We start from the raw sequence: 12,591 nt of genomic DNA, 5'->3' as shown, positions 1-12,591 counted from the left end.
ACATGCTAAAACTGTCACTCTGGAGTCCGGGGTATACGCCATTGAAGCGATTCTTAGGGCCATTAGATCACTTCGGCCACAGACCTGTTCTTCCAACGCATATCCGGGCAGCCTTGAAACACTCAGGGCGCGTTCCATTTGACACAGCGCTAGTCTTATTTTAAGCCATTCTCTCACCCTTAGAGCTGGAGAAAAACTCTCGGGTTCTGCCCGATAAATGGGTTGGGACACGCTGTCTGTGAATATCTTAACCGTAGATTCCTCCGGGCTAAAGATGTAAGACATATGCCCGTCGCTTGTACACAAAAAGCCCTTAAAACATTCGGGAGCCTCACACAAAACATCATCCAGGCTTTTGTAGCCTGTGTGTGTGTGTGTGTGTGTCCAGTGTGTGTGTGTGTCTAGCGTGTGTTTGTGTGTCTAGCGTGTGTGTGTGTGTCTAGCGTGTGTGTGTGTGTGTGTGTGTGTGTCCAATGTGTGTGTGTGTGTCCAGTGTGTGTGTGTGTGTGTCCAGTGTGTGTGTGTGTGTCCAGCGTGTGTTTGTGTGTGTGTGTCCAGCGTGTGTGTGTGTGTGTCCAGCATGTGTGTGTGTGTGTGTGTCCAGCGTGTGTGTGTGTGTGTCCAGCGTGTGTGTGTGTGTGTCCAGCGTGTGTGTGTGTGTCCAGCGTGTGTGTGTGTGTGTCCAGCGTGTGTCTGTCCAGTGTGTGTGTGTGTGTGTCCAGCGTGTGTGTGTGTGTGTGTGTCCAGCGTGTGTGTGTGTGTGTCCAGCGTGTGTGTGTGTGTCCAGCGTGTGTGTGTGTGTGTGTCCAGCGTGTGTGTGTCCAGTGTGTGTGTGTGTGTGTCCAATGTGTGTGTGTGTGTCCAGTGTGTGTGTGTGTGTCCAGTGTGTGTGTGTGTGTGTGTGTCCAGTGTGTGTGTGTGTGTCCAGCGTGTGTTTGTGTGTGTGTGTCCAGCGTGTGTGTGTGTGTGTGTGTCCAGCGTGTGTGTGTGTGTGTGTCCAGCGTGTGTGTGTGTGTGTCCAGCGTGTGTGTGTGTGTGTCCAGCGTGTGTGTGTGTGTCCAGCGTGTGTGTGTGTGTGTGTGTCCAGCGTGTGTGTGTGTGTGTCCAGTGTGTCTGCGTGTGTGTCCAGTGTGTGTGTCCAACGTGTGTGTGTCCAGTTTGTGTGTCCAGTGTGTGTGTGTGTGTCCAGCGTGTGTGTGTGTCCAGCGTGTGTGTGTCCAGTGTGTGTGTGTGTGTGTGTGTCCAGTGTGTGTATGTGTGTGTGTCCAGCATGTGTGTGTGTGTGTCTAGCCTGTGTGTGTGTGTGTGTGTGTGTCCAGTGTGTGTGTGTGTCTAGCGTGTGTTTGTGTGTCTAGCGTGTGTGTGTGTGTCCAGCGTGTGTGTGTGTGTGTCCAGTGTGTGTGTGTGTGTTGTTAGTGTTTCATACTGGAGAGGGAATGCAAATCAACGACGCTGGACAGAGTGGAATCAGGTGTATCAAAGATGCAGTTTATTGGTCAAAGATATCTTATCCTGCAGTTTTACGTGCACGGATCTAGTTCATATAACTCGGCAAGGAGTCAGGTGAAAAAGAGGCCTTATACAAAGGTTACATTCATTTTTATACATAGAATAAAGTAGGTGGAGTCTTGTCATTTTGGTCTTCTGACTGGTCACAAAGGGTTGGAGGCGGGCCTTGCTCTAGCCAGAGCAGAAGCCCCATTGGTGCGCAGCAGAGTCTTGTTCTGAGCACCCGACCAGTAGAGGGGGATGAGATGTGTGTTTATACAAGGAGATATTTGAGAGCAGAGGGGGTCGTGAAAGAAGAGAACAGAGGGGGTCAGTTTTATGGCTGGGTGTATGTGTTCTTGCGATGGAATGTCTTTGTTTCCTGGGGTGGTAAGACAACAGAGCTGAGGGGGAGTAGTTTTATTGCTGGCTGTGTGAGCTAGTTCCTGTTTTAGCAAGGGTACGTAAGATGACTTGAGTCAGGCAGTTTAGCTTAGCGCTGTATAATATATGATCTATGTGTATGAATATTTATATTAATTTATATATTTATATAACAGTGTCCACCGTGTGTGTGTGTGTCCAGCGTGTGTGTGTCCAATGTGTGTGAGTGTGTGTGTCCAGCGTGTGTGTCTCCAGCGTGTGTGTGTGTCCAGCGTGTGTGTGTGTCCAGCGTGTGTGTGTGTGTGTGTCCAGCGTGTGTGTCTCCAGCGTGTGTGTGTGTGTCCAGTGTGTGTGTGTCAATGTGTGTGTGTGTGTGTGTGTGTGCGTGTGTGTGTGTCCAGTGTGTGTGTGTGTGTGTGTGTGTGTGTGTGTGTGTGTGTCCAGTGTGTGTGTGTGTGTGTGTGTGTGTGTGTGTGTGTGTGTGTGTGTCCAGCGTGTGTGTGTGTGTGTGTGTGTGTGTGTGTGTGTGTGTGTGTGCGTGTGTGTGTGTGTCCAGCGTGTGTGTGTGTGTGTGTCCAGCGTGTGTGTGTGTGTGTGTCCAGCGTGTGTGTGTGTGTCCAGTGTGTGTGTGTGTGTGTGTGTGTGTGTTTCATGTTATTATTTCACGGACACTGAGTCACCAACATCCCAAACCCCAAACCCTGGATAGAGGGGCTCAGTGAATGTGGAGGTGAATGTGATCAGGTGGGTCAGTGTGTCAGAGGAGGCTCTATAGAAGGACAGAGTGCCGGCTGGCCAGTCCAGATACACTCCTACTCTGTGGGACCTGGAGGGGCGGACGTCTATGAGAGTCCGATTATTATTGTGCCAGGCAGTGTATCTGTTGTCAGAGCAGAACAGACTCCAGGACTTGTCATTGTATCCAAGCCAACAGTCTTTACCCCCTCCTCTTCCTCTCCTGTTGATTCCTTTATATGTCACTCCTATAACAGCCCCTCCCCCACTCCACTCTACCTCCCAGTAACAGCGCCCAGTCAGACCCTCTCTACACAGCACCTGTTCACAGTCCTCAAATCTCTCTGGGTGATCAGGATACGGCTGCTTCTCTCTCCTCCATGTCACCTTCCTGTTCTCCTCAGACAGAGAGAGGAGTCTGTTTACTGTGTTTGGGTCCAGTGTGAGATAACAGACATCTGATGGATGAAACCAGACACAATATTAGAAATCATCATTCACATTAGAATGTTCACTCACTTTTCACTAATTCATTTAATGTAGATGTTTCTAGGTATCAAAAGGAGAAGTTAAGGTAACTTGAGACTTGTTGAATGATCATATGTTATACTGCATGGTAATATAAAACACACTTATTCACATTAATTACACACACACACACACACACACACACACACACACACACACACACACACACACACACACACATTGTCATATCAACTCTTTGTAGACGTTGGTGTCCCTGATTTCTGCTTCTGTAGAACTACAGCTGATATTTAATATGACCAAGTAAGTAATGATGTTGGTCTTTGACTTTGACTTAACTTGAATTAAGACCACACACACACACACACACACACACACACACACACACACACACACACAGCAAATAACTTTGTCCAAGTGTTGGTCAGAATGTCTGTCTTAACTAGCCTGATAAGTCAAACATGTCTGATATGAACATTGTCATAAACCCTCTACATACTTGAGTTTCTCCAGTCTGCAGTGTGGATCTTCCAGTCCAGCAGAGAGCAGTCTGACTCCTGAGTCTCCTGGGTGATTGTAGCTCAGGTCCAGCTCTCTCAGGTGTGAGGGGTTTAACCTCAGAGCCGAGACCAGAGAAGCACAGCCTTCATCTGTGACTAGACAGCCTGACAGCCTGCAAAGAGTCAAATCATATTAAAATCACACTGCTATTCTTTGGTGGTGAAAAAAGTGCCATTATATATTTTTTTTACATATTCAGATACATCAGCGTCCTGAAACCTGCCATATCTATCTATACGCATAAATTAATGTATCATTATTATAAATTATGAAAGTAAAGTAGAGAGAAACATGTAAATATTTGATTAGACTGACTCTATATTAGACTGACTCTATATTAGACTGACTCTATACTAGACTGACTCTATACTAGACTGACTCTATACTAGACTGACTCTATACTAGACTGACTCTATACTAGACTGACTCTATACTAGACTCACTCTATACTAGACTCACTCTATACTACCCTGACTCTATACTAGACTGACTCTATACTAGACTGACTCTATACTAGACTCACTCTATACTAGACTCACTCTATACTAGACTCACTCTATACTAGACTCACTCTATACTAGCCTGACTCTATGCTAGCCTGACTCTATACTAGCCTGACTCTATACTAGCCTGACTCTATACTAGACTGACTCTATACTAGACTGATTTAGATTGTATTGAGTATACAGTCCACACCATATCTATTTTGACAGTGAAGCTAGCATTTTAAATGTGTCTCTATTCTCCAACATTTTGGATTTGAGGTCAAATGTTTCATATGAGGTGACATTATATAATGTTACCTTTAATTTGAGGGTATTTTCATATATATCTGTTTCACCATTTAGAAGAATAAAAGCACTTTATGTATCTAGTCCCCTTATTTGAAGAAGTCAGAACTATTCTGACCAATTAGTTATAGTGTATTAAAGTAGTCTACAGTTTAGTATTTGGTCCCATATTATTTGAACACAATGACTACATCAAGCCTGTGATTCATCAAGCCATGATTTAGAAAGATCATGAATAAATCATTAATAATAATGAGTGAGAGAGTTAGAGAGACTACAACAAAACATGCTAACCTCTCACCATTACCAATAACAGAGGCTACAACAAAACATGCTAACCTCTTACCATTACCAATAACAGAGGCTACAGCAAAACATGCTAACCTCTCACCATTGCCAATAACAGAGGCTACAACAAAACATGCTAACCTCTCACCATTACCAATAACAGAGGCTACAACAAAACATACTAACCTCTCACCATTACCAATAACAGAGGCAACAACAAAACATACTAACCTCTCACCATTACCAATAACAGAGGCTACAACAAAACATACTAACCTCTCACCATTACCAATAACAGAGGCAACAACAAAACATACTAACCTCTCACCATTTCCAATAACAGAGGATACAACAAAACATGCTAACCTCTCACCATTACCAATAACAGAGGCTACAACAAAACATACTAACCTCTCACCATTACCAATAACAGAGGCAACAACAAAACATACTAACCTCTCACCAATACCAATAACAGAGGCTACAACAAAACATACTAACCTCTCACCATTACCAATAACAGAGGCAACAACAAAACATACTAACCTCTCACCATTACCAATAACAGAGGCTACAACAAAACATACTAACCTCTCACCATTACCAATAACAGAGGCAACAACAAAACATACTAACCTCTCACCATTTCCAATAACAGAGGATACAACAAAACATGCTAACCTCTCACCATTACCAATAACAGAGGCTACAACAAAACATACTAACCTCTCACCATTACCAATAACAGAGGCAACAACAAAACATACTAACCTCTCACCATTACCAATAACAGAGGCTACAACAAAACATACTAACCTCTCACCATTACCAATAACAGAGGCAACAACAAAACATACTAACCTCTCACCATTTCCAATAACAGAGGATACAACAAAACATGCTAACCTCTCACCATTACCAATAACAGAGGCTACAACAAAACATACTAACCTCTCACCATTACCAATAACAGAGGCTACAGCAAAACATGCTAACCTCTCACCATTGCCAATAACAGAGGCTACAACAAAACATGCTAACCTCTCACCATTACCAATAACAGAGGCTACAACAAAACATACTAACCTCTCACCATTACCAATAACAGAGGCAACAACAAAACATACTAACCTCTCACCATTACCAATAACAGAGGCTACAGCAAAACATGCTAACCTCTCACCATTGCCAATAACAGAGGCTACAACAAAACATGCTAACCTCTCACCATTGCCAATAACAGAGGCTACAACAAAACATACTAACCTCTCACCATTGCCAATAACAGAGGCTACAGCAAAACATGCTAACCTCTCACCATTGCCAATAACAGAGGCTACAACAAAACATGCTAACCTCTCACCATTACCAATAACAGAGGCTACAACAAAACATGCTAACCTCTCACCATTACCAATAACAGAGGCTACAACAAAACATGCTAACCTCTCACCATTACCATTAACAGAGGCTACAACAAAACATGCTAACCTCTCACCATTGCCAATAACAGAGGCTAAAACAAAACATGCTAACCTCTCACCATTACCAGTAACAGACTACAACAAAACATACTAACCTCTCACCATTACCAATAACATCAATGTAGAAGTGTTCAGAAACATCTTCTATTCTTACTGACAATACAAGTGAAGTGACTCCAAAATGACAGGACATTATTCACCATTCAGATTCTATTAGGAAAAACATCCAAAACACAACCAAGACAAACTGCAAATGAATTCAACAAGTTAGTAGAATCACAAGCTTGATGTAATCACTGCAGGCATGGAATATGGGACCAAATACTAAACGTATGAATACTTTAAAGAATATATGTGAATATGTCCAAATAATGAAGACCTCTTCAAATGGGAGAACTACAGTGCCTTGCAAATGTATTCATCCCCCTTGGTGTTGTTCCTATTTTGTTGCATTACAACATGTCATTTAAATTTAAATTTGGAATTCATGTAATGGACAAACACAAAATAGTCCAAATTGGTCAAGAGAAATTAAAAAAAGACTTGTTTAAAAAAATTAAAAAACAGAAAAGTGGTGTGTGTATTCCCCACTTTACTATGAAGCCCCTAAATAAGATCTGGTGCAACCAATTACCTCCAGAAGTCACATAATTAGTTACATAAAGTCCACCTGTGTGCAATCTAAGTGTCACATGATCTCAGTGTATATACACCTGTTCTGAAAAGTCCCCAGAGTCGACAACACCACTAAGCAAGGGACACCACCAAGCAAGCGGCACCATGAAGACCAAGGAGCTCTCCAAACAGGTCAGGGACAAAGTTGTGGAGAAGTACAGATCAGGGTTGGGTTATAAAAAAATATCTGAAACACTGAAAATCCAACGGAGCACCATTAAATCCATTATTTAAATAATGGAAAAGAATATGGCACCACAACAAACCTGCCAAGAGAGGGCCGCCCACAAAACTCGCAGACCAGGCAAGGAGGGCATTAATCAGAGGCAACAAAGAGACCAAAGATAACCCTGAAGGAGCTGCAAAGCTCCACAGCGGAGATTAGAGGATCTGTCCATAGGACCACTTTAAGCCGTACACTCCACAGAGCTGGGCTTTACGGAAGAGTGGCCAGAAAAAAAAGCCATTGCTTGAAGAAAAAAATAAGCAAACACGTTTGGTGTTCAACCAAAAGGCATGTGGCAGACTCCCCAAACATATGGAAGAAGGTACTCTGGTCAGATGAGACAAACATTTAGCTTTTTGGCCATCAAGGAAAACGCTATGTCTGGCGCAAACACAACACCTCTCATCACCCCGAGAACCCCATCCCCACAGTGAAGCATGGTGGTGGCAGCATCATGCTGTGGAGATGTTTTTCATCGGCAGGGACTGGGAAACTGGTTAGAATAGAAGGAATGATGGATGGCGCTAAATACAGGGAAATTCTTGAGGGAAACCTGTTTCAGTCTTCCAGAGATTTGAGACTGCTAAAGAAACACTTGAGTGGGAAAAATGTAAATGTCTTGTAATGGTCAAGCACAGACCTCAATCCAATTGAGAATCTGTGGAATGACTTACAGATTGCTGTACACCAGCGGAACCCATCCAACTTGAAGGAGCTGGAGCAGTTTTGCCTTGAAGAATGGGCAAAAATCCCAGTGGCTAGATGTGCCAAGCTTATAGAGACAAACCCCAAGAGACGTGCAGCTGTAATTGCTGCAAAAGATGGATCTACAAAGTATTGACTTTGGGGGGTGAAAAAAAACAATTTAGCATCTTCAAAGTGGTTGGCATGTTGTGTAAATCAGATGATACAAACCCTCAAAAATCCATTTTAATTCCAGGTTGTAAGAAAACAAAAAGGAAACATGCAGAGGGGGGTGAACACTTTTACAAGCCACTGTACATACAGGAAGGGTTTTAATTTCTAAACAGTAAAACATATATGGAAATATATCTCAAATAGAAGGTGACATTCTGTACTGTCATTTTGTACCTAATAAGAAACATTCTATCTCAAATCCAAAATGCTGGAGCACCACATTTAAAACTGTAATCTTCACTGTCCAAACACATATGGTGTGGACTATGTGTGTCTGGTAAACACATGTGGATCTGGTGAACAGTTATCACTTGTTGATCAACTACAGGAATACTGACCTCAGAGTCTCCAGTTTACAGTGGGGATTCCCCAGTCCATCAGAGAGCAGCTTCACTCCTGAATCCTTCAGGTCGTTGTTACTCAGATCCAGCTCTCTCAGGTGTGAGGGGTTTGACCTCAGAGCTGAGACCAGAGAAGCACAGCCTTCCTCTGTGACTCCACAGCCTGACAGCCTGCAAAGAGATCATCATGACTTCACAAACACACTGCTAATTTAACACCAGTAGCGTAGAAGAACAATGGTAGATGCATTTGGTTAATTCTCCCAAACAACATATAGATTCATCTTCCGTCTCCTAGAACTGTATGGTCATTTGGTTATACTAATGTAAACATCAATGCATTTATTCAATATGTTTTTCAACATAACAAGTTTGACCTCTGTCATTGCCAACAAAGGGTATATAACAAAGTATTGAGATAAACTTGTGTTATTGACCAAATACTTATTTTCCACCATAATTTGCAAATTAATTCATAAAAAAATCCTACAATGTGATTTTCTGGATTTTCTTTCTCATTTTGTCTGTCATAGTTGAAGTGTACCTATGATGAAAATTACAGGCCTCTCTCTACTTTTTAAGTGGGAGAACTTGAACAATTGGTGGCTGACTAAATACTTTTTTGCCCCAATGTACATAATTTTCTCCAAACTGAATATTTCTTCCTGATGATTAGTTCTTATATGTCATTTTATTTACTCACAGAGCAGCTCTGGAGGATTTGACCACTGGCAGCAGCCTCAGAAGACCTTCCTCTGATCTGGAGTATTTCTTCAGGTCAAACACATCCAGCTCCTTTTCTGAAGTCAGCAACACAAAGACTAGAGCTGACCACTGTGCAGGTGACAGGTTGGCTTCTGAGAGACTTCCTGATCTCAGGTAGCTTTGGATCTCCTCCACTAGAGAATGGTCATTCAGTTCATTCAGACAGTGGAACAGATTGATGCTCCTCTCTGGAGAGGGATTCTCCCTGATCTTCTCCTTGATGTACTTGATTGTTTCTTCATGGCTCTGTGAGCTGCTTCTTGTCTTTGTCAGTAGACCTCGTAAGTGCTTCTGATTGGACTCCAGTGAGAGGCCCAGAAGGAAGCGGAGGAAAAGGTCCAGGTTTCCTGTCTCACTTTGTAAGGCTTTATCCACAGCACTCCTGTAGAAAGCAACTTTACGCCTTTGTTTGATCCTCACAGAAAAGTTCCTGGACGTTGATTGCAGTTCGTCCATTAGATTCTCATTGTTGTTGATGAATGAGACGAACACATATACAGCAGCCAGAAACTCCTAAATGCTCAGATGAACAAAGCAGTACACCTTGTCCTGGTACAGCACACATTCCTCTTTAAAGAGCTGTGTGCACAATCCTGAGTACACTGAGGCTTCATTAACATCAATGCCAGACTCTTTCAGGTCTTCTTCATAGAAAATCAGATTGCCCTTCACAAGCTGTTGAAAAGCCAGTTTTCCCAGTGACAGAATGCTCTCTTTATTCCAGTGTGGACCTGTCTCTTCTTTCACAAGATACTTTTCATTCTTCTGTTTGGTATGAAACACCACAAGGTGTGTGTACATCTCAGTCAGAGTCTTGGGCATCTCTTCTCTCTTATGTTTCAGCATGTGTTCAAGGACTATTGCAGAAATCCAACAGAAGACTGGAATGTGGCACATGATGTGGAGGCTCCTTGATGTCTTTATGTGTGAGATGATTCTGCTGGCCAGGTCCTCATCACTGAATCTCTTCCTGAAGTACTCCTCCTTCTGTGGGTCATTGAACCCTCGTACCTCTGTCACCTGGTCAATACACCCTGAAGGGATCTTATTGGCTGCTGCAGGTCGGGTAGTTATCCAGAGGAGAGCAGAGGGAAGCAGATTTCCCTTGATGAGATTTGTCAGCAGAACATCCACTGAGGTTGACTCTGTGACGTCACAACAGATCTTGTTCTTCTGGAAGTCTAGGGGCAGTCGGCACTCATCCAGACCATCAAAGATGAACAGAACTTTGTACTTGTCGTAGGAGATTCCTGATGGTTTGGTTTCCATTGAGAAGTGATTGAGAAGTTCAATGAAAGTGTGTTTGTCCCCTTTCATCAAATTCAGCTCCCGAAAAGGGAATGAAAATACAAATTGGACATCCTGATTTTCTTTTCCTTCAGCCCAGTCCAGAATGAACTTCTGCACAGAGACTGTTTTTCCAATGCCAGCAACTCCCTTTGTCAGCACAGTTCTGATACGTTTGTCTTGTCCAGTTAAGGGTGTGAAGATGTCGTTACATTTGATTGCAGTCTCTGGTCTTGCTTGTTTCCTGGTTGTTGTCTCAATCTGTCTCAGCTCATGTTCATTATTGACCTCTCCTGTTCCACCCTCTGTGATGTAGAGCTCTGTGTAGATCTTATTGAGAAGTGTTGGGTTTCCTTGTTGATCGATTCCCTCAAATACACATTGAAACTTCTTCTTTAGATTAGATTTGAGTTCACGTTGGCAAATCACAGCAAGCTCATCTGAATCTAGAAATAACACAGAGGATTTAATATTACGTCTGTTTTAATGTCTACAGTATTGTAGGACTGTAATAAAGTTTTACATTATAATAATGTATTCTCTTTGCTGACTGTATAAATGTGTAATGTTTTCATAACGCATTACAGACCGGTGTGACTGATTATATTATTATTGGTATTATTGATGGTATTATTAATGTTGTCTCTCTCTCTCTCTCTAAATTAATTAATGACCACAACACATCCCTGCTGCTACTTGATGAGGTCACTAGGTGTTGTGTTAAGGCTGCTACAATATCATTGAGTTACACAGCTACTTTAGCTGTACTTTAGCTACAGCTTTTAAATGTTATAAAACATCATTCAACATGAGGCAGACAGATCTTACATTTCTCCAGTGTGTCAGCAAGCTCCTTCTGGTTCATTGTCCTCAGGATGTGCAGTGTGATCTTCAGAGCCCCCTCTCTGGCACTGCTCTCCTGCTGCTCATCTTCAGCATCCACCACTTCCTTATCCTGCTTCTGACTCTCAACGCCTTCTGGGAGTTCTGGACTAAGAATCCTCTTGAACATCTTCAGCTCGTTCTTCACAAATGTCATCATTTTCTCTTCAAGCAACTGAAATAAATCAAGTAAATAAGTTAAGCAAGAGAAGAAATGCTTTCTCATTAACACATTAATGAATGATTGACAGATCAACTTTGCTTGAGGTAAACAAAAACAAAATGTACATAACAGGACCACATACACTGAATATGGAGGCCAGGTCTGTTTGATGACTCTGGGAAGACTGACCACTGAGAATCTCTGACTCTGATCTCTCCTGTTGGTTTCTGTGGACAAAACATGAGATTACATCTCCTCATCCGGGGAGTACACACACACACACACACACACACACACACACACACACACACACACACACACACACACACACACACACACACACACACACACACACACACACACAGGGAATGTGCTGTTTGTTTAATGTTGTTTTAGGACTATGAAAATGGTCAAAATGATTAGCCTATGGATTATGAAGAGGAGAAATGACTAGAGACAGTGTTGTTTAACTCTCTGACCAGGACCCATGAGTTCTTCTTACCTTTGTTCAGTAGAAAAGTCTCCCTCTCTAAACGTTATAGGAGGTTCCATAGACCGGTCACTCTTCATGGACACACAGCTGGGAACAGGGAAGGCTGGTCTCTCCTGCTTGATTGGACTTCAACACAACAGAGACAAACATTACATCTCTCAACTACTCTGAGCTCAGAGAAACATAAGAGTTTCATTCCAAAAAGCTATATATTCATATTCAGAAATGTTCGTAAATTAGCTTTAATTGTTTAAATAAGTTATGTTTATGTTAAGTTATGTTTTTTTGCTAAATAAGATGGCACGTGGGTACCTGCTTCTATAAACCAATGAGGAGATGGCACGTGGGTACCTGCTTCTATAAACCAATGAGGAGATGGCACGTGGGTACCTGCTTCTATAAACCAATGAGGAGATGGCACGTGGGTACCTGCTTCTATAAACCAATGAGGAGATGGCACGTGGGTACCTGATTCTATAAACCAATGAGGAGATGGCACGTGGGTACCTGCTTCTATAAACCAATGAGGAGATGGCACGTGGGTACTGCTTCTATAAACCAATGAGGAGATGGCAAATGGGTAACTGCTTCTATAAACCAATGAGGAGATGGCACGTGGGTACC

At 42.6% G+C, this 12,591-nt stretch overlaps 1 pseudogene; it reads right to left on the bottom strand.

Annotated features, from left to right (window-relative positions):
- Positions 1-2,529: 2,529 nt before the first annotated feature.
- On the bottom strand, positions 2,530-12,026 carry LOC139421699 (NLR family CARD domain-containing protein 3-like; annotated as a pseudogene).
- Positions 12,027-12,591: the final 565 nt, after the last annotated feature.

Source organism: Oncorhynchus clarkii, chromosome 12 (genome assembly GCF_045791955.1).
Source record: "Oncorhynchus clarkii lewisi isolate Uvic-CL-2024 chromosome 12, UVic_Ocla_1.0, whole genome shotgun sequence".
NCBI classification, from domain to species: Eukaryota; Metazoa; Chordata; class Actinopteri; order Salmoniformes; family Salmonidae; genus Oncorhynchus; species Oncorhynchus clarkii.
This window is presented reverse-complemented; position numbering and strand designations above follow the sequence as displayed.